We start from the raw sequence: 23,273 nt of genomic DNA, 5'->3' as shown, positions 1-23,273 counted from the left end.
TTGCTGATCAGCCTGGTCTGTATGCAATGGTCAAAAAATTAACATTTAGCACTACCAGTGCCTCTTTTCATACTCTCAGTAGGAAGAATGTGAACTTTATTTGCCCTAACAAGGAAGGAACAGGACTCCGCATTACAAGGTGGCTGGCACTTGAATCTCAGCACGAGATTAGCACTGATGGGATACAGGTATTTCTGCTGAAAACTCCACAACCTTCTGCGCACTTGTACCTTCTTGTGTACCTGAGGATACAGCCACTGGTCTCTCTGCTCGCGTGCCTCGCGTGACCGAGCAGCAGTTGGCAGTGGTCACTCCTGCCCTTGGCTGCAAGACCTAGGGCACCAAGTTCAGGCTCCGAGTAAAGCAGGACCTGTGACTTTCTCTCCCTCCCGCCCGCTCCCCTGAGGCAGAAATGGGAGGGCGGGTGGGAAAACGGCCATTCGCAGCTTTGACCTGCAGCTCACCCAGGGTAAGGCACGCGCCTTCGATTCCATTAATAAAACACAGCTAATGGTACCGTTTGGTTGCCTGAAACCCAAGGCTCGTTAGCAAAAAAAACCGCCAGACCTCCCTGTTGTGGCCAGGTGGAGCCTGTCACAGAGGACACCTGAAGCTCTCCCGCGCACAGCCCAGCAGCCAGGCAAAAGGAGCGGCAAGGGAGCGGCAGCAAGCGGGCAGGCTTCTGAAGGCGTCAGAGCGGCCTCCCGCGCCGCGCAGCCCAGCGCCGCCGTGGCGGGCCCGGCGGGAGGCGGGGGGGGGCGGAGCTGCTCCCGCGCCGCCGCCGGCCCCCCCGCCCCCCCAGCGCCCCCTGGCGGCCGCGCCCCGCGGGGCCCCGGCACGCGCCGGCGACCAACCGCCCGCCGAGGGGCGGAGCCACGCGCTCATTTAAATATCCCGGCGGCTCATTTGCATGCTGCCGAGACGGCTGGCCCTGGGATTGGCCGGCTCCGAAGCAGCCCCCGCCGCCGGCCCCTCTTGGCCGCGGAGGGGGCGGGGTCACCCGGGAGAGGGGAGGGGACACGGGGCTTATTTGCATAACGGCCCGGCGCGTGCGACGGGGGTAGGCGGCGTTGGTGCCCGGAGCGGGTTCCGATTTTGAATCTGCGGCGGCAGCCCCGGCGCGGGCGGGAGCGGCGGCGGCCGCGGGGCGCGGCGGCGGGAGCGGCGGCGGGGGCACAGGTACCGCACGGGCGCAGGCGCCGCGCGTCCCGCTCGGGGCGCGAGCGGCCGGGGCGCGCAGCCTGCTCGGGCGGAGCGCTCCCCGCGCGGCGGCGGCGGCGGCGGCAGTGCGCATGCGCCGGGGCTGCAGCGCTGCACGCGCGCGCTGGGCCGGCCCGCCCGCGCGGCGCAGCAGCCGCCGCAGCCCCGCGCGCGCTGCATGGGAGCACGTGACCCGGCCCCAGTGCAGGCGGCACTGGGGCGCGCATGCGCGGTGCCGCCCTCGCGCAGAGGTGGCGGCGGGCGGGGCGCGGGGCGGTGCCTCCTCCAGCCGCCCCCTCCCCCGGGTGCGGAGGGACCCCCGCGGCGGGCGGCAGGTGGGTCTGGCGCGGCGCAGGGCACGGGCTGGCGCGCCCCGCCTGCCCGGGGGGCGCGGGGAGCCGCCTGCCCTCACGCGGGGCTGCGCGCGGCCGAGGGGCGGCGGAGGCGCCTCGTGCGCCGCCGCGGGCGGGTGTTGGGGTGGGGCAGGGGCGCGTCGGGCCGCTCGGCGCCGCCACAGCGGGTCCTGCCGCTCCGCCCGCGCTGGGGGCGGCGTGGCCGGGGGGCGCTCCCTGCAGCCGGTGGAGAGCCTCGCGGGCGGGGCGGGGTGTGGCTGTGGTGGGCGGGCTGCCCTGCCCGGCCAGGAGGTTGTTTTCCTTGCTGCGGTGCTTCGCAGTGCGCTGGCGAGCTTCAGGTTCGACTTTGCAACGCTTATGGGCATACTGGTGTACGAGAAATGAGGGTGTTTCAGTGGGGCGGGGAAGAGGCCTAGTTGTACGTGGTTTGTGTGATGTCATCAGTAGGCAAGGCCAGAATGGCCACTCCAGGTTGCCGTGGAGGCCTACGTCAAACAAAGTGGCAAACGGTAACAGTTTAAGTAGTACGCTGAAGTAAAGAAGGTACATTTGAACTTCTAATTTTAATTCATTAATTTAAGCATATAAAACATCGAGACTCTTCACAGCGTTTCAGATTTTAATTCTGATTTGATAGTAGAGCCTGTTGGAGGTGTAGCGTTGTTCTCAAGCAGGTTTTTCCTCTATTAGATACACTTCTTATTAGATTTCCTGTTCTTTGTCAGATACCCAGTAGAAATGCCTATGTTAGATTAGGTTTTTTTTGCACCATAAGAAGTTCGAAAGAAATCTATGTGTTGTAACGTGTGACTCTTAATATGGATAGACTTATTGGATGGAATTGTTGATGGCAAAATAGTCTCTTAAAATATGGAGGTGAACAGCTCAACTGTTCTGGACAACCGTCAATGAGATTAAAACTGAAGCGTTCATGCAGTCACAGAAAAATAACACTTGTATGTGTAGCCAGTTTATTTAACATGCTGTCTAACTGGCTGAAGTAAAAGTATGTCAGTAAATACATTTAGCCAATATTCGAGATGACATAATAATTATTGTTATTATTGGAATATGTATCTGTAAGATCAGGATATTTTGCAAGCATGCCGTTTCATTCTCTTTTCAAATTAAAATATATTTTGGGCCATCATCTGTTACACCAGTTTATTCTGTTTACAATTATTGCAGTTGATATTTACTTCAGGTTTTTTAAAAAGAAAAACATGGAAAGTGTGCTTCGTTTCTGCTTAAATCTGAAATTACTAAATTAAATATGAATTCTGTACACAAACAGCAGGTATCAATGTAAAAAATAAGTCTTTTTCTGATTAAGTATTGTTTTGTGGAGTTTGCGGGAAGATATGAAGGAGAGTCATACCCTGAATAGTAAGAATTCTTTGGAGGGTGGAGAAAACAAACCCAAAAAGCATTGCTATTTGATATGTTATCTTGGGTAGGTTGTTTCTCAGTTTTCAGATCTGTCAAATGGGGCTAATGGTCTTTACCAGGCCCATAATAAAATGAATTAACTAATGATTGCATGAGAACTTGCTCAATTAATGATCATGGCAATTAAACTCACTATTTATTTCTCAAATTATCAATTATCTTAGTGTTTTATGTGGTCTAGAAATCACAAGTCAAGTTATCATTTGTGTTCTCATTGTTATGTTTTTTATTTTGTAGACTTACTATGTTGGTTGGAGTAAAAGGCTTTTTATCAGCTTCAACCTTGCTACCAAGTGTAGCAGTGCTGAACTGGTACTTCCTGTCCTAATATGGAACAGTGTTGTATTTTGCCATATGAATTAGTTTAACAATACTATCTTGAATGTTTTGTAGGCTTGAAGCAGATCATGCTTAGCAGAATTGATTCACAGAAGGATACAATAATTATATACTTCAATTGAAGCAGTCCTATTGCTGTTCTTACAGAAGGACCTCCTCATTCTCATTTCCTATCCATTATGAAGTTTGTTTCCTATTTTGCTGAACCAAATAGCATGCATGCTGTACATTGTGGTTTTTACCTCCTGCTTTAGCTTGTATTGTTATGCCCATTTAATATATTTAAAAACTCAACTTTAGCTGTAGTGTGTTAGTTTTCCTCTAAAGGCTTCTTTAGAGAATACTTACAGAATTTGGGACATGAAAACAGGAAATGTGGTCTAATACGGACATATGCTTTCTCCCCAGCATGGGAGGTGATCTGGCTAGCCAAGAAACTGATCCACCTATGAAAACAGTTTAATTTTAAATACTGATTTGACAGGATTTGGTGCAAAGAGAAACAATTTTTACAATCCCATGTTAGTGACTGCTTCCTAATTAGTAACCAAGTTCTTGTTTTCATTTGGTTTGATTGTGATTTTTGGGAGAAAATGTTTTTTTCCTGTTATACAGTTACGGTATTTCTATTGTGAAAAGTAGCAGGCTAAACCAAATACTCTATTTCTTCTTCCAAAACAAGAAAAATAATCCAGTTTCTTCTTTCTTTTTTTTAAATACTGTAATTATTAATTAGGTTTATATGGGCTTATTGTCAGGTATTATATTTAGGCCAAAAGTCTTGGGGTTATTAATGAAATGTAGATAGTAAGGCCAAAGATACTTTACCAGAATGTTGGTCTTAACGTAAATAGTTTGCAAATTGAATGCATTATTTTCCATTTGTTCTTCATCTAGTGTTATATATATGCTAGTTATATGTTTACATTATGAGCTTATTTTTTGAAATAACTGCAGGGACACAGATGTACATCACAGTTTTCATAAGATGAAAATTATTAGATGAGGAAAAGAAGTTGTTATATAACTTCTTATTCGTGAATGTAGGGGTTTTGTTTGGTGCACTTTTTTTCCTCCCCATTATATTTTTATATAATATTTCTGTCAAATGCAGTGAAATCTAAAATTGTTAATGTATTTCAGTTAAACCTATGGCTGAACTCTTTAGTATGTGATATTACTTTGAGAGATGTATGCATGCAAACAAAGCAATTGGGAACTCATAAGATGGCCAACACAAATGATGTTTTCGTGATGAATATTTTTTAATCTGGTATTTCAGTTGTACTCATTGCACTACATGAAAAAATCTTGTCCTATTTCCACCATACTGTAAAGAAACAATGTTCATCAAGCAGCAGTGATTTATCCAAATACAGAATATAGAGTAAGAAGAGGTTGTTGAGTGGAGCTTTTTCTCTCTTTAAAAAACCAAACCCACCAACCAAAACAAAAACGCAACCAAGACAAGCAAATAAATCTTAACTTTTTTCATATTTATTGATGGCTCATTAAGGAAGCAGATTGTTCTCTGAAGTGATCTCTGTAACCAGTTGTCCGATAAGTTGGACTGTTACAGAATGTCTTGATCTCAGAATAAAGTTTAGATATGAATTGGCTAATAGCTCATATTTAAAATTCCTGTTGCTCAGTCTTGGTTTGGATATTAAAGCCTGGTGGCTGATCCCAAAGAAGGTAACTGTAAATTCTTCTAGCTTTGAGATTTTCAGTCAGGACTATCTAGAGCATAGATACTGGTCAGCCTTTGAGTTCTAGTTGTCTTTTTAAAAGCAACGTTTTCCATGATGTTGTGGAATCTTAAGTTGCCTGAAGAGGCTTTGTGTATCATTCATAGTGTGTTTCAGTGTCTTACCTTTTTTGTTTGTGTGGGTTTTATTTGTTTGGGTTTGATTATTTGTTTTTTTCCTCTCCCTATTTCTGTAGCAATGGCAGTCAGAAAATCCTTGAGTACTTATTTAGAATGTTTAAGTCTCTGGAAGCATCTGATTGTTAAAGTTCATTAGTAGCTTACAGATCAGACTGTGAAAGTGAGTGTGATCAATTTTAGAGATAGAACATACTGACAGTAGTTATCCAGAAACTGGATCTGCAAAATGCATTAATTTTTTTTTTCCTTTTTTTTTTTTTTTTTCTTTTAGGATGGTAAACATTGTACTAAATCAATACATAAGTTTTTCAGGGTGTAAATAATTGAATTGTGATTCAGAAATGGGAGTCTGTTTTATCTGGTTGAGGTTTTTGTGTTTTTCACTTCAGTTGCTTATTCTGATTCTAGTTCATGTTCTAGTTCTTATCTCTGTTTGGTCATGACTATTTGTGTCCATACATATCTATGCAAAAAAATAATCCCAAAGTTGACAGTAGCATTTCAGCTACACTCAAGTATTATGTGTCCTTGTGCTTTATATTTTCATTTGAGGTTATATTAGTATTAAAAAAAAAAAGCAGAATGATGTTGGTGAAAAATAAATGCCTGCATGAAACATGAAAAATGCAGGAATAAGGCTATTCAGTGGCACTTGGAAATTCCATTAATAGGATGAATGTGTTTAACAAATATAAATTATCTTCTTTTTTTGCGTAAGCAGAAAATTGCAAACCAGGTATGTGACAAAACTGTGTAATTGTGCCACAGCCCTACAGTTTCTAACAGGAATTTGCTAAATTCCAATATACTAGTCTAATTTTGTCATCATTGTTTGTCCATTGGCCTAACCTTTGTAATTTATGAAAGGTTTGTTAATTTTCTCTAAATTTGACAGAGTAGTAAGTATCAAAGGTAATTAATTACTGCAAATTTTGTGACAAGCAGCTGGGGTGAGGAGAGGCTACCATTGTCCCCAGTGAAGGAACTTGTCATTTATGCATTGTTTTGGGGATAACTTGCTGTCAGTCAGGTCACAGGTGTTGCCTTTCGAAAAAGGGAGACTGTCACATCAACTTGCTGCTTTGAATTAAGTGTGTACGTGCACTCAGTTTCCCAGTGTGTTAAGGCACCAATGATAACCTGAGGTGACGCTGATAAAAAGTAGAAAACAATGTTTATAAATCTGCAGAAAATGTGGTTTCATTAGTTCTACTGCTTACTCATCTGTTAGGTACCGCTGGCAACAACTTTTTAAATAAAATCACCAGTGTATCACCAGACCAGTAAGTCTGGTCCCCCTCCATATTCCCCCTCCCCTTTGTAATTTTTTTAGTAATGATTTGTTGGTGGTGTAGTTGAAATCATAATAGTAACTATGTGGTATTAATAAATGCCTTATCCTCAGTTATACATCATCTTCCATCATACCACTGTGGAGGAGTTCAGAACACTTATGTATATATTGTATCAATGTCCTTTATGTTCCTTTGGGACTCATAAGTCACTTCAGAAAACCAAGGAACAAACAAACTAACTCCTACCTCACTGTTTTCTTTACAGTGTTTTAATTAGAGCTGTGTATGTTATAAACTGCTAAAATCTGTACTCAGGAGTTACCAGCTCTTATTTCTTCCCGGAACAAACATCAGATCATGTGAGATCTTAGTAAATTAGATGGCTGTGTGCAAAGAATTTTTTAAAATACTGTGTTTTCCAAGATATTTAGGTAAACCGATAGAGCTTACTTGCTGTGTGTTACTTGGATATTTACTTCCTTCTACCTTTGTCTCCAACTTACTGCTGTTACCAGAAGGTCATTTAAAAATGTGGTGTTCTTTATTTTCAAGTCTTCCAAAATGCGTTTAGTAAAGCTAGCACCCAAACATACATGCTTCCTGACTTAAAGCAATACAATGAAAAACTCCTTCATTGGTTCTTCCATCAAGGTGCATGAAACTATGGGAAGATCTTATATGGTGTGCAGACTTTGATTTCCTGGACTATACTGTTCAATGTCTCAACATTATAGACTCTTTCCCAAGTAGTTTCTATCTATGAAGTTCTTGCAGTCCTAAGTGAGAGCTGAGATGTTTCTTGAAGTCAGTCTACTGGCCTTTGTAAATACAGGAATAAAAGAGGGTTTCAGTAGATGGTCTATTGAGACTTCAGAGACATAAAACAGTAGTATTCTCATTAATTTCTTCATTGTAAGAACTGTTTTAATGACTTAATGTTAACTAACATACAAAAAAGAACAAAAGAAGAGGGTAAATAAGAAAACTGGATGAGCTGTGGTTTGTACACAAGGAAATGTGGATAATGTGTAGCAGGCTGGTTTCTAAGCATATAATTTAAGCACAATAAATTATTTATGCTTTGGCTGCTTTTTTTACTGCCCTTGTAACATGAAATGACATAAACCCGTCTGAAATTCCAGACTTTGCTGCCTCCTCTTCATTCTTCAGGTTAGAAGCCCCAGTATAAAGTCTGACTCTTACGTAATGATACGTAAAAGAGGTGTGTGGGGGCTAATAGTACTTACACAGGGCAACATTAAATAAACTACAGGGTACCATTCTCTTAAGTTTCTTGTTTGAAGTTCATGAGAAGGTTGGAGAATTGAAGTTCTGATTTAAAATTGCACTTACGACTAGAATAACTAAACTTGCTGAGATGATATTGTAGTGTGTTGGAATGTCATTAAAAGAGGGCAGAGTTAACATAATTTGGACTTTCTATTACGCATTTAAGAGAAATCTAAACATAGCAGGTTAAGTTTAAATTCTCTTCTGAATCTTTTAAAATGCCCAGTTTTCTTATTAATTTTTTATTTTTAGAAGACCTGCATAGATGTCCCACGTAGCAGTAAGAATTCCACATTAGTGTAGGTGCATGTTAATATTTTCTGGACCAAAGTATCCTCAGATGAGTTACTTTACTCCTAATTTTGCATTTAATGAAACATCAAGGTTCATTTTAAAATTAGCTTTATTAATATTTTTAATATTATTTTTAAAACGTTTTTAGTGTTTTTTACACACTTGTGTATGTTAACCAGTGTGTACTGAAGTCCTGAGTAAATCCAGAGGGTTTCCTGCCATTCAGCTAGATTTTTTGCAACTACCTGTCTATATTAACGTATCAGTACCTCTGCATGTTCATGAAGCTTTCTAACAAGACAAGACAGGTGACTGCAGCAACCAGAGTGTGACATGGATTGTGTTTTCTCTGGCTCAGTGAATGTATTTTCTGACCTTTTTTTTTTTTTTTAATTTGCCAAGCGGTTATTCTTATGCAAATCTGTTTAAGTCTTTGGGTCTCCATATATCAAACATCACCTTTTCATGTAGGAATTTTTTTGGTGTGCTAAACATAGAGTTCTTTTCTATTTAAAACATTGCTCCTGTGGAAAGCAGTGTGTGTGTGTTGTCATATAAATTAAATACTGTTTGAATTTTGAAAGGTTATGAGTAACTAAACCTCTCAGTTGAAGGTGTTCTGTAAATGATTCAGAGTAAGCAACGGGGTTATAACTGGATAATAGAAAATGTTTCTTTTGAATTTGTTTTAACCTTATTTATTATTTACTAATAGAACTTGGTGGAGAAAAGCTTCAATGTAGTGGGTATTTTAGATTAATTGTAATGGAGATGTTTGCCAGTCTTCATAAATTCATTTGTCTTTTGGTCATTTGAACTTCAAGCGTATTTTAATTTAGTTCTCTGAATCTGTATGGTATTATCAAATATGATAATAAGCAATGTAGCTGTTTACATGTATGTGGCATGTGCTGCTTCTTGTGTTGCAAATAATGCTTTTGTCCTTTTATTAGTTAGTCTGATAGTGTATTTCAATATTTTAAAAGTTTAAAGTACTGTGTTGATGCGTTCATCAGACAACTAATGCTGGCATGATTACTCAGTCTTGAAATAACCAGCTACAGCTGGCAACAGTTATCTAATTTTAGGCAATTTCATAAAATAAGTAGATGGAGAGCATGTTTTCCTTTTTTTCTATTGGGGGCTGGCTTACCATGTTGGGCTAATTTTGGATCACAAAGACTATTTTTGGTAGAAGGTTAGAAATAATTCAGTATTAATTTCCTTTAGCACCACCCCATGTGCTCTTGCAGTTATTTTGTTTTAAAATAGCAGTGTTTCGATTTTGTGGAAGAGGTGAACATGATGAAGTGAGTCAGATACAGAGGAGCTCCCTCCAGAACTGATCCACCATTGTCTGGACAAGAATGTGTGATTGGTGTTAATGAACATCTTGTTAAAACTTTGTGTGATAAGCCCTCTGTCCACCCCACAGGTTCCCAAACTAGTTATTTAGGAACAAACTATTCAGTATTGTTACAAGTAGATTACAGAAAAATTGTTGAAGGGATTGTAGCTATGTTTCTTCTTTGAAAAACTTATACAACATACTGCTTAATTTATAAAGAATTAGTTACCTGATTTCTGCAGGCACTGAAGTTGCAGAGTGAACTTTTTTTTTTCTCCCAACTGAAACTGTTTTATTGGGCAACTAATATTGCAGATTGTGAAAAAACAATCAATCAAACAACAACCAACTGGTGCTGTACAGAGCTACACATCAGTTTCTTAGGAGTTTTTTAAAAAAAAAATTGAAATGAGGCTGCTCTTAAAAAGTATTCCCTAATGTTTATCAGTTCAGTGCATGATCCGACTTTGTGTATGTGGCTATTAATACATGACATGGATTCTGAACTGCCTGGAATTGGGAGGGTTTTGAAGTATGCAATACAAATTCTGACAGGGCTGGCTCTCTGTGATCTTTAGTTTATTTTAATTTTCTCTTTACCAGTGGTACTCTTCAGTAGCTGCAGTGTTGCAGGTGTGTATTAACCATTTCCTGCCTGTCAAATAAACCATTTCACTGGTCCCCCTATGCCTGTGCAGTTTGTTGCAGCCTGGCAAAGAGGGAGGTGCTTTGCTGTATAAATGCTTTATCCACTGCTGAGTTGTCACTGAGTGGCTGGTTTTGAGTGCACATTGCAGCCATCTTAATCACATTCTCAGTGCAGCTGAGACAATGCAGTTTCAAAATGGCTGACAAATTGCTCTTCATTGCAGCAGCTTAGCTTGACTGTATGCAAATGAGCAAAGCTGTTGGTATCACATGCTCCAGACCTTAGAGGTAAGGACCAGCTTTGCTTTGCTGAAAAACGATTTCACACTTTGCTTAAGCAAAATTTACTAATTCTAAGCTGTATAAAATACCATAAATTATTGTCCTTTTTGTCAACAGGAGGGTGGGTTTTGTTTGTTTGGTGTTGTTTTTTCATTTTCCCTCTCTCACTGAATTAATTCATAGACCTCTATTCTTTCTCAGTTACAGGGTAGATTAGGTAGAACAGGAGAGGTCAAAGGTCATACCCATATGTCTTGCTAAACAATTTATTTAATTTTGGCTAACTCCCTTGCCAGGCCAGAAGAGCTCTCACTTTATGCTGCCCTTTCTCAAAAGCTTGTCTCATACTTTTCAGTAAAATATAAAATAAACTCTTATAAACTCTATTTTTTTTGTAATCAAGTGGTTAGGTTTGCATTTGATTATAATATTTTCAACATCTAACTTTTTTCAGTGGTAGGTAAGAATTATAAAACCAGCGTAATATGCTGGAATAGCAATGATTATGTAAAAGTTAATTATTTTACAGGTAGCAGTTATTAGCTACTGAGGAATAAGATTATTGTGCATTCTGCAGAACTACTGCAAATGATAGCATAAAAGTTTCAAGGTAATTTTTTTTTTTTCTATTTTACAACTTCATTGAAATCTGAGTTTCAAAGTGCCAGTGGTTTCACATGGCCTAGTGTTTTCCTGTGTGTGTTAGGTTGGTGGCCTAGCTCTGTCATGCTCAACACTTTAAAAGGTAGTTGGTGGGTGTCAGTGTCCAGGGACATGAAGGTAGGAGAAAAGCAGTGTTCAGCTTTTTTCCACTGGGGAGGGTGAGAACAGAAAAGAAGAACAAAGATGTTTTTCCTCACAACTCACTAATGTTCTTGTTTTGTGTCTGTCTCAAATACCTAGTTAATGTCCTTACAGGATCTTAAGATGGATATGAGTTACTTTGAGATTAATTAAATACAGAGTTACAGTTCTCTAGAAACGTACCAGAAGCAGCAGAAGAGCTGGATGCTAATCAGAATGTACCTTATAGTGTTTTCCTGTCTGAAGTTGAATTTGTGCTAAGGATGTGAAAATTGGTACTAAAAGCCTAGAAGTTTAGTCCTTCTCTAATATTTTTGTACATTTATTATGTGCTTTTAGCATACTCTGTAACAAAGCAATTGGTGGTTAAATTAGTTATTTAATAACTGTTATCATAAATGATCCTCTGTAGTTAATGACAACTCACTGTTTATAAAAAAATTAAGTATTCTGAGCAGATGGTGTGCATCAGGTTCTTGGGAGATGTGTGTTCTCCATGTTTACCATGTGCATTTGACATGAGGAAATAAAAAATAAATGAAAAAAAAAAATCAGTAAAATACGGGGTTATAAGCCCAGGTTGATTGCTGACTTCAGCAAGCTCTAAATTTCAAGGTCACAGTCATACCATTTTCATGGTTTAGGATAAAAGATCGGTGACAGGAATAATGCAAATGTGTGGTCACAGGTGATGATGAAATGTGGGTAGGTAGGTAGTTTTATTCTTTTGTTGCTAGTGGAATTTTCTTTAATGGATTTGATTGAATGCAAATTTTTGTTTGTAGTGGCTTTTTTGATTAAGATAGTTAAGATCCTGAGAACATTTGGGCAATTTAAAATTTCTAAAAACTCAGACAACAAATCCTACTTAAATGCATTTATCTTGATAAAATACGAAGTTTTGCTATACGTTCACCTCATCTAATGTAGATTAATGATGTAGTGGGATTTCCTTCTTTCCAACCCCTCAAAAACAATAATTCTCATTTTCTGCAAGGTACTCTTGACTCAAGTAATCATGACCCCAGTCTTAAAATTATTACTGAGGTTTCTGTTTGTGTGGTTTTTACTCAGTTATTGTTGTTGATTAACTCCAGATGTTAATAATTCATATTGTTCAAAGCAAGCAGAAACTATTTATTCTTTGTAATGAGATCACCAAACTCCTCCTTTGTAATCACTGAAGGGGATGAAATTTAATGTCTAAAACATTCTTCGCCATACACATCCTGTGGTGGTTTTGTTGTAGGTATTTGTTTTGTGTATTTTTTATTTATTTATTTTTAAGAGCATATGCAAATGTTATAAAACAGTACACATATACAAATTGTCAAGTGCTATTGGTTCTCTTGGTTTACATTTTTTTTGTTAACCCTGTCTTTCATGGGAACATGAAAAGGCTAAGCAGCATTTTTTAACATTCACCATAAGGAGTGTTTCTTCACTTCGAGTTAAATACTGTATGTTCACACCACATCTTTCATATAGTCCTTTTTGTGCCTTTTTTGTTGCCCATGTTCTTTTTTGTGAGCTGAGTAAGCTTACGGCAGTTTTACAGAAAAGGCACAGAGAGGTTTGCAGAAATCAGAGGAAAGCTCTTGTTTCGGTGTCTTCCCTTCCATTTGGTTTACTTTGCCCTTTAACAGGCCATTTTGAAAGCAGTATCATTCTTGGAAATTGTATACGAAATGACTGGCCTAGCAGGAAGCTGTAGCATTTTGTTGTAGCGAGCCAAGTGCGTGGTGTGGTTTGGGGTTTTGTGGGTTTTCTGGTTGGTTTTCTTTTTTCTTTCCTAAAGTAGGTATTGGAATGTAAAACGAATGGTAGGTTTTGAAATGTGTGTTGCAATGGAACACGTTCCTGTTTCCAGAAGTCCAAGTACACTGTAATGCTTGCTGTATAGTTCCACTGGTAGCTGATGGCGTTGTCTCTTCTCTGTTCCCTCCCATTGTGTTAATAGTTTGTCCTTTAGTAGTGAAAAATAAAATAAAAACCAGTCTGCATGGCAAACCTGCTGGCAACAAGGCACTTCAGTGGATGCTAAAAAAATTTAAAATGTTTTTATTAAATATGTAAATTAGACGTTCATGATTTGAATAAGAAATAATTGAAGTTGTTAATTCATTATATACAACTACATTGATTGTTATACATTTTTAATGAGGTATGCATTGTCAGACTTTGCTCAGTGGTCTCGTGTCTGCATTTTTTCCACTTCTGAGACCTGCTGCATTCTGGAACGATTAGGTTTGTACTGATGATAGTAAAAATTGCTAATAAGGTAGCAGTCTCAAATACTACTGTGACTTTAAAAGAGAAATAACCAACAATAGTTTATGGATGCACATTTTTCTAAATACATTTTTTTGCAAAAGGTGCATTTGATTATAAGGAAATTATTGCACTTTATTTTCATTTGTGCTCCAAACATTTGGATAATTTTTCATTACTAAATCATACTTGCTTGGAACCATGGCTTGATTATTTTTTATGTTCCTCTTAAAACTCAATGTTCTCAGTTTGCACAGCTGCATCTTCTATTTTGGTAAAAATTTTGGGATCAAACAATTTCAGGCAGGATTCAAAACAAACTGGAATGGACTGCTGAATTAACATTTTAATGTATGCAAATAACTTTAAAACAGCTGACTTATTTGGATCTTTAGGTACTAGAAATAAATTGTTACCAAACAGTGTTTTGAATCTTAAGTACTTGATCACATTACAACTGTTATTAAACAGTTAAATTGGATCTTTATTTTTAGCTGTAAACTTTACTATGTTTTCTTAAGAATGTGGTGTCTTCAAAGGAATAACGAGTAAGGAAAATGTTAATTTTTTTTCTGCATCACCTTGATTTACAGGCTAAGATCCGTCAGCTTTCAATTTTCAGTATTTGTTTAGTAAATGACAATTATTCATGTAAATTTAAGTGAGGAAAATTAGGGTTTTTTCTAGAAGTTGATAAGGAGTCAAACTGAGCATTTCTCCTTCAAAAGAGAAAGGGAGTGCAACATCAGACTCTAGTACTGCCTGGAAATTACCCATTGTAGACACTTTCTCACCCATTTTCCATAGTAGAAAAGCAGATAAAGCTAGTGTCAGGCCCCCTTTTCCCCCCTCCCCCTTCCTTTCTTTCCTCCTTTCCCTTTCCTGCCTTCTGCCTTTCTTCTGTTGATACAGGCTTCTACTGAAAAGTATCCTGAAATAAACCACACTGGTTAAGATAATGGGTTGATAGACAATTCTCTGTTTCAGAAACTAACATCACTTTCTGTGCCTTTCAAAAACCCATGTGAGAAAAGCTTGGGAACTACTGAACTTTTCTGGCTGACTCTTTCCTGAATGATTTGTTGTGCTTCATGCTTTGGAGAAGTCAGGGAGAAGGAGAGTTTTGGACTGCCATGTGTGTTGCCTACAGCAGGCCCAGGTGGCCTGCTCTGTGGTGGGGTTTTTTGTTGTTTCGGTGTGTTGTTTTTTTTAATTGATCAGGCTACTAGTGACACATTTCAGCATTATTAATTTAAAAAAATATATGTTACACAAATGTAAAATGCTTTCATATATAATGTTGTGTCTGAATTAGGCAAAATACTCTATGGCAAACTTTTATGTACCTTTCTATTGAGATGAATCAACTGACATTCAATATTTGAGGATGTTGTATTTGATACGTATGCTTTGAAACCATGCAGCTGTTATTATTTAGAATGCAACCGGCCTTATTAGGCTTGGCTGGAATACCTGCTCTTTAAGGTCACTTGTGATGAGAAGGTAGGAAATTGTGTGTGTGTTGGAAGAGCCCGGTTAACTGGCTTTGAGAAGGCAAAGTCATAAAAGCTCTCAGGTGTTTCCACTGACTGTGTGCTAAATGTGGGAAAGGCAGGTAGACGTTTTGGCTTTTTCTGTAGTGGCAATCACTGGAGAATATAACTGAGTGTGGCATTGTTTATTCTCCCAGGTTAGACTAAAATAAGACCAAGAACAACAACAAAAAAACCACAACAACACACACACACCCCACCCCCCCAGAATAAATGACACACACACCCCAAATTAGCAAACAAAAAGACGGAAACAAAAGCCCCCAAACACCCAAATATCATGTTTCGGAGGCAGCTGAAGTGGTACCCGTGGCGAGGACAGGCAGGCGGTGCTGCAGTGGGTTTGGGCCTCAGCGAGCCTTCGGGTTACTTTAGCTCGCCTGTAGCTGGAAGGCAGCCCCCACTGCCCTGTATAATCGAGTCGCTGCGTTTCCAACTACGAAAACCGATTGCTCCTCCTCATAATGGCAACACTGCTTTTGGAATCGAGCTTTCTCCTAGCGAGGGGTTCCAGAGGCCAGGAAGCTAAGAGAGGAAGGTGCGGGCGGGTGTGGGTGCCTCTGCCTGAACATTCTGGAAGTGGGGTGTTGCCTCCCCCCGCACGGCAGAGCTGATCCTCGGGGTGGCCGGCAAACTCTGGCCTGGACTTCCCGAGCAGGCTGGAGCTGAGAAGAGAAAATGCTCCAGTACCAGCTGTTATTTTGCAGTATCAGTTTCACTGTGTTGAGAGTCGTACTATTATTCTGGTATTTGTGCACAAGGCTGTAGAGCTGGGCGGGGGGGGGGGGGGGGGGGGTGGGGGGAGGGGGCGGACAGCTGTATGTGAGAAGCACTGGGTTTTTTTTTTCTTTGCTTTTTTGCTACAGCAGCATTGGTGTCCTTTTATTTTTAAGCATGGAGCCTGTTCATCTGATGATTCCTTCTGCAAATGACAACAGCATCAGTGAAAGATTTATTCTGCACATTACTTAAATATGCTAAAATACACAAATCTCTTTGAAAGCAAGATAAATCAAAATATACCTGTGACATAAAAGCAGAGCAATATCAGATCCCTGCTGTAGTTAGTGGCTGTCACTTCAGTGTGACAATCTTTCTGGAAAACCATTCTTTCTCTCTTAGGAATCACTTTAGGCTTCTGGATACAACAGCTGAGGATTAATTTTAACATCTAATGAAGAGTAATATGCATTACTAAATACTTCCAGGCACAAAATCGGTACATAACAGGTGAGCAGACTGTGTTATGCTCAAATAATCTAGAACCAGCCATATAGCAAATAACGCACACAGTGGAGGGCATTCTAAAGAGGAACAATGCAGGGAACTAGAAGAGGCCCATGGTGATGAGCAGGCTCTTCTGGTCCTGAGGCGGCTCTCTCCGCTTGCCTTGCCCTGCTGAGTATCGACAAGCATCACTGTCTCCAGCACTTTCGTTTTCCACTAAATGGTGCCAGGCTGCAACTAGCAGTGTTACTAGATGTGTAGCTAGCCAAACATTACTGTGGGTTTAACTTTATTTTATTTAGTGTTTCACAAATTCATGTTTATAGTTAGTATAACAAATAGTGTGTTCGTTTGCATTAAGCATATTAGGGGGAAAAGGTGTTGGCAAATTATTCATCCTTTACATACACATACTGCAAAAAAGTGCATTGATTTTTAGAATAAGCATTTGTAAAATGTAATTCCTTTATTAGTATAATTTATCTTTAAATGGGAGGAAAAAGATAAGACTTAAAAAAATAATTATTTGAAGTTAAGAGTGAGGCTGAAATCCAAGCTTCTGTACCTTTTTGGTGCTTGAAAACAAAGTCCACAGCTCCAGATAGGCGATTTTTTTTCTTCATCTGCCTAATGAAAAAAAATGTGAAGTGGAAACAGCAAATTAAATGGCCAGAGATGTTACCTGTCAGCATTAGGTTGAAAATTGATCGGTCCTGCTTGGAGCTGATACTTGTTATTGGTAGGCTGCAAAATATTGGAAGTTTAAGAAAAGCTGGTTGCTGATCCTTGAGCATGCCCGTATTTTCGGTGTTATTTCAGTTACTACAGAGCACTCACCAGAGTTTCTGGGAACTGAATCATCGCTGTGCAGTGTGTAGCATCCTGCAGGGAGCAGGCTTCAAGGTGGAATTTCTTTTGCAGAGATTACTGTCAGTTTTTGTTTATATGAACAGTAAGAACAGCACTTGACATTTGACATGGATCTGGATTATTAGTAAGCAAATAACGAGACAATATATTCTAGAACCTGTCGTAGTAGTCTCTAGGGGGCGGGGGAGATTTGCAGCAATATCCTGCTGAATTTAGCCTTGAAATGAGGCCCCCTTTATGTAAATTTTTACTGGCGCCAGCGAGCTGTAACTGCAGTCTGGCTTTGTTTTGGCAGCAGCTAACATGTGTCATGGACTTCCCCCACACACGGATTGCAGGAACACTCAAGTTTCTGGACCCAAAGAATCGCACTGCTGAATATGATAGGAAGCACAAAGGAACCTGTGTTTAATTAGATTGCTATTAAGTAAAAATACCGAGGAAATGCCAGGTTTCTTCTTCCTTTTTAGTGTGCTGTCTTGCACTGTGCTGGAATAAATTTATGCTTGTTACCACAGTGTGGTATGTGGGAGGTACTTCACTGCACATAGTTGCTGCAGTCCATAGTTGGCAGCACAGAACGCAGTACAGAGTCCGACTTGCAGCGTTCTGTGGAGGCTGTGGCATGCTCAGGGAGCTGCAGGGACCCTCCTAACATGCTCAGCCACTTGTGTGGAGAAGTGGGAGCTGCAGCAGGCTTTTACAAGCAGATGTAGGCTGCCAGCTGTGAGGTACATCAGCACAGCTCAGGCTGGCTAAAAAACAGTACTCGTGCTGCTATGTATCAAAAACAAGATCTTAGTATCAAGATGGCCGACCTGGAAGTATACTTGTAGCTCATGATCCTTATGCAAATGAGCTACATGTTAGTGGCTTACTCAGAGGAGGAAGCTAATTTTGCACGTGACACCTCCCCAGGTAAGAGAAGCAGCTCATTTTCTGCATTATTGTTTTAGAGGCCTTTGAAGCTGTTTTTCCACTTAGGTGCCCATCCCTCACTTTGGCATAATGCCAAGAATTAAATTTAAATATGATGCATTTTCTGTAAAGCCTGAAAATAAATTATTCTTGCTGTAGTAATTTTGGGTTGCTGCTGTTACAGGTAATGTTAACTCACAATCACTTTGAAATGTTTACTTAAGTAAAACTGAAGACTTTAAAAAATATTAGAAATTTGAGTGTGTAGGTTTTGTTGCTATTGTTACTGGTTTTGTTTGGTTCAGATCTCTTCTGTTTTGCTACTGTGTTAATTTTGTCTCTGTAGTGACATCAGTTGATGCACATGGGGGCTTAACAATACTGTGAGTTTACCCCTGAAAAGGGTGCAGAATTAAGAAGGTTGAATGCACCAGTGGTAGTGTTTTAGCTTCCTGGTATTAAGAAGAAACTTAATTATCCAGGTTGTAGTTAGCATTCTCTTCTTTTGGAGATGGCAAAGCTGTTAAAAATAGTGGACACTGAACTGTTATCCATGTATTTTTTAGTATAAATACATAATTTCAAGCGCATATATGTAAATTTTTTAAAGGTGTATTTGCAGGTATAGAAACAGATAAAAATATATCTGATCTCTCTCAGAAGACAATAAGCTTGCCTTCAAGCCATTAATTTTAACAAAATGACAGTATTGCTAACTACATAATACACTGTATTGTGACTATGTATGTAGTGCATTAAATGATTGCATGGGGCAAATGTGCTAGTTCTGCACAAATATATGTGTTGCTTTAATTTTACTAGTCAAAAAAGTTGTGACAGGGTGGGATATTGGTAAGGGGAGACGGTAAAAGAAAATTGCTGGCTCTGGGAAGCTTCTGAGCTGGAGAAAAGAGATAACTGGAGATGCATGAACAGGCCAAGGAAAATGTGGTCACTTAAGGGTAGACAGAAGGTTGAGATACGGATCTGGAACTGGCAGTAGATGGGCCTGGTCCAGTTGAAGAAAAAAATGAGATTAATTAAAAAGAATAAAACTAAAAAGGTAGGAGGGCAAAGCAAGCGAGTATTATTTGAGCTTAAAATGACAGTAATGGGGACTATATTGGATCAATTCTGAAATTAATGGGTATTAAGGGTAATAGGGACGATGTAAATATGCTAGGAAAGAGTGCTATAGCTTGTTGATCCTGAAGAGATAGGACTTTATTATAAGAGAGATACACTTCTGCATTGATATGGCAGAGTAAATGCTGCATCCCAACAAATTGGGCCAAATGAGTCTCTTTTATGTATGCATCTCATTTACTTTGAAACCTCTAGCTTTTTTTTTTTAGTAATAACTTAAATTTTATAGGGGACACACTTTTATTTGTCATCTAGAATTCTGCTTATACGTATACTCCAACTAAAAAAAGTAAAAAAATTGTGTGAGTGCATGTGAAAAGATATGTAAATAGGTGTATGGTAGATTTCCTCAAAGAAATTATATTAGAAATTACAGTTAACTAAAAAGGGTAGTCCATAAAGGGTAAATTCTGTTAAAATCGTTCTTATTTGATTACAATGTGAAGGAAGCAATGCAAGGGCCTTCCCTCCTTTTCTGTAAAATGTAGAGTGTGAGAACAAAATGTGTAAGTAGAGGAGAAATGGCATCAAGTGGTGCATGAAAAATATAGAAAACTGATTAAAAGAAACAATGTTCCTGAGAGAACAACTTCACTAGTAAGGCAAATGATAACAAAAGTAAGATTGTAAAAAAATTGAGATATAATTCTAACAGTAATAGAAATTACAATGATAAGATGATTCATAATGAAAGAGAAAAGGCAGAATATTACAGTAAATATTTTGGTTTTTTTCAGATAGAAGTGAGATTACATTATAATATCTTGCAGATGGCTCGAGTACTTAAAATTCAGGAGTTGCAAGGAAGATACTGACGAGTCCACAATAGGCATTTCATAACAAAGTCTACAAGCAGGTCTCTGTAATCTGCACCCAGGAGTTCTAGAAGGATTGGCTGAGAATGTTTCTTTTCTGAGGTTTTCCTCCCAGTAACTTAGAATACAATGGAAATTCCAAAGGCCTTGAGGCCTTCTTATTAAAAAAGGTCAGGCAAGATGACTTAAATAACTATTTTGCCTCACATCAATGCTGGAGAAAAATTATGGAGGGACAGCTGAGGGATTTAGTAAATAGAAAGGAATATTATTAAAATTAATGCTGAAATGTGAATGTCAGGAAAATTTAATGGAAAGAAAAAACTTTAATTAAAAAAAAAATACCCTGATCTTACTTGCTTTAGAACAAGGTTTTTTGGTGTAAATACCTGGTATGTGTAATGCAATTAAACCTTGATATGGTCTTTAATAACAAACAACTGCCCACCACCCTTCCTCAGCTCTCAAACCCTCTATTAGTAAAGTATTAAGTGGATTAAGAAACTTTTTAAAGCTTTTGACGGTGGGAGTTATAGGAAGCATATTCCAAGTAAAGTTTCTTTAAAATTGGATTTGTAAAGCAGTTGTTAACTTGTTGAGGATAGAATGATCAACTCTTAGTCATCTGGATCATTTGCCTAGTAGCATGCACTCAGAACAGTTAAACTATTGCACAGCAAAATCTGAAGTTGTACATTTAGAAACTATCTGTTACAGAACATACCTGCTTAACAGGAAGCTCTGCCTTGGAATTAAGTAGGGATCATAGAGATAAAAAAGTGAGCTGAAACCGAAATTTTATTGAATACGCAGAAAAAGTAAGGAAGTCATGCACTACATTAATTTATCTTAGCTATACTGATGAGGTGAATTCTGTATCAATACAAGTTAAGAGCCCTGTTTCCATGCAGGGTTACCTTTTTACGATCTTGAAAAATTAGGAAGGGTCCTGGGAAAAGGCACAAAAATCACTGCGGCTCAGTACATAAAATTGTAAAATAATTTAAAAGTTAAACCAGTAATTTTGGTTGGAAGTGACCTCTGGTGACCAGCTATCTAATCTGACATCCAACGTCTTGAGTTTTAAAAGAGAGAATTAGTATAAAGCAGTAATTCCATGTAGTATGTTCCTTCGGAAAGCAAAAATTACTACAAAAATAGGCTATCCAATCCAGAAGAAAAAAAAAAAAAATGGGAGGCTGGAGGCAGCCCAGCTAATATTAACAATTCTGCTGCTTTTTTATTTCTAATTATGCTGGGAGTGAGTAAAGGAAGTGAATTGTCTTTCTTTGTGTTTTGTCTCTTTCCAGAAAGACGTAATACTGATTTGTAGGCAGGCTTAAAAGAATGGCCAACCTATGACACTTAGATGGCATATCAATTTGGAACAGCTGATGTATGACTTGCCCACTGTGGCATCTCTGCAGCCAGGTTATATGGGATAATGGTGGCATGATGTCTTCCATCTAATCTAGATTTTTGGGAATTGGTTACAGTTACCTAGTAGGGACTGTTAGAGCTTTTATCACTAGTTTGAGCTGGTTACATATTTAGCCAAACCATGCCCAGCCTTATACTGGTGTGCAGAGACCACACAAAAGTTGTCTAGATCTTTTGCCTAAGAGTAATTTCTGGACCAGCTCAACTTGCGGCTCTTAGCCAGATCAGGTATTTAGATGATGAGGTCAAGAAACTCAGTTAGGTTTGCATTAGCCAAATGCCTTTCTTGTTTCAGAAAATGCATGACAAAGGGCATTCAGTGGTTTGATGATACTGGAAATGGTTCCTTTTGTTGTCATGCTTTACAGTATCTTTCTTAATTATAGCAGTTTGGTATTTTTCACCAGACATGTTGCAGTGATTCTGGATACTTTTGTTCCTCCCTGCACTTCCATTCAGAAAGGACAGTGTGCAAGGCTTACTCGCCATGCAGCAAAACTTGTAACTGTTGAATGAAGACCCTTATGGTCAAGAAAAGTAAAATACCTAATAATAGTCAGTCATCCTAGTGGCATGCAGTCAGTGGTCTTATATATTATTTTTATTTACAATTTTATTTCTCTTTTGTTGTGGGTCTTAATTTGTGGTCAGACCTGCCCTAAAATTTCACCTTATGTGATGTTTTCTTTTTTGCACTTAAATCTGCTTTGTTTGCTTAGTGTGTTGTTTTTTTTTTTTAATCAAAGACGTCAATATTTAAAGCTGTGAACAGTGTGACTTGTAAGTTGCCTTGTTTTAGAACTTAAATAATATTGTGATCAGTCACAAGCACAGCTGTCAGTTGTGGTATAGGTCTGTGCTCTGTGTGTGTGTGGATGGAAGGGGAAGAGGTTCCTTGTGTTCTGCATCGGCAACCTCATAGAGTGAAGAGTCAGACCTTGTTTGGCTATTCTTAATAGATCTGAACTCCACTTAGGATCATCTAATCTATGCTGCAAGCAATGAATATATTACCTTTACTGAAAATAGTTACAAAGTTTTCCTGCTTTGTTTGAGGTAGAGCACCAGCAGCTTCCAGTGCATGCAGTTGCGGGTCGGAAGGGGAAATTTTGAAGCTCTATCACAACTGGATTTGCTATGACAGGATGTAATATAAAGAGAATTCTCAACATGTGGTAGGCCCAGGGTTTTGTGCTGACTGTCCTAATGGCACCATGTTTAACAGCAGCAGAGAATTGCAGAATTGCATTTGTGTTCTTTTATTGGCTAGGATAAGTCTAGTGTCATGAATGCTAGAACAAGAGCTGCCATGTGTGTTCCAGGAAGTGTTGCTGACACTATAAAGCAAATACTTGCAAATAACTTGCATTCTCTGGGCTAGGTAATTATCAGTCAATTCAGTAATGGAGGAAAGCATTGCAAGACCAAGACTGTTCATTTGGCACAGGAAATCCAGCGATCATAGGTACTATCAAAGTTAGTGTTAGAACTTAATTTAGTGCATCTACTTAAAGTGGATTATGAAGGCTATCAGTTGGTTTGAACATGTCATGATTATTTCTAACTTGGTATGGGAAGTGAGCTTTCTTTAGCAGGGAAGACTTTGCTTTCATCTTCTAAAGAGAAGTGATTGTTTCTAACAAAGATCTAGCATTCATTTAAGAAGGATATTGGAATAACAGCCTTCAGGATTGTCACGGTTTAACTCAGAGTCGGCAATTAAATCAGAGACAAAACTCTCTTGATCCCCTTCCCCCCACTCGGGTAGGGAAGGAGAGAGAGAATGAGAGAGACACTCTCTGGATTGAAAACTAAACTAGACAGCTTTCATGAAACACTAATG

At 39.3% G+C, this 23,273-nt stretch overlaps 1 protein-coding gene and 1 long non-coding RNA gene across 11 annotated transcripts in view; one reads left to right on the top strand and one right to left on the bottom strand.

Annotated features, from left to right (window-relative positions):
• The first annotated feature begins 1,061 nt into the window (after nucleotides 1–1,061).
• Nucleotides 1,062–23,273, top strand: part of ATF7IP (activating transcription factor 7 interacting protein) — a 95,628-nt gene continuing 73,416 nt past the window's right edge. For 7 of the 10 annotated variants that reach the window (XM_051611109.1, XM_051611079.1, XM_051611098.1 and 4 more), the window contains exon 1: nucleotides 17,705–18,029. The gene's annotated coding sequence lies outside the window, so the exon portion shown is untranslated. Of the gene's footprint in view, nucleotides 1,180–1,466; nucleotides 1,536–1,870; nucleotides 1,892–17,704; nucleotides 18,030–23,273 lie in introns of those variants that run through there. The other 3 variants (XM_051611051.1, XM_051611041.1, XM_051611054.1) reach the window with 3 other exon arrangements.
• On the bottom strand, nucleotides 15,829–17,245 carry LOC127381180 (uncharacterized). The gene is made up of 4 exons (XR_007888666.1): nucleotides 17,079–17,245; nucleotides 16,807–16,985; nucleotides 16,038–16,185; nucleotides 15,829–15,936 (listed from the first exon to the last, which is right to left on the bottom strand). It is a non-coding gene; the product is annotated as an uncharacterized LOC127381180 (long non-coding RNA).

The sequence above is a fragment of the Apus apus genome, chromosome 1 (assembly GCF_020740795.1).
Source record: "Apus apus isolate bApuApu2 chromosome 1, bApuApu2.pri.cur, whole genome shotgun sequence".
Classification (NCBI taxonomy): domain Eukaryota; kingdom Metazoa; phylum Chordata; class Aves; order Apodiformes; family Apodidae; genus Apus; species Apus apus.
This window is presented reverse-complemented; position numbering and strand designations above follow the sequence as displayed.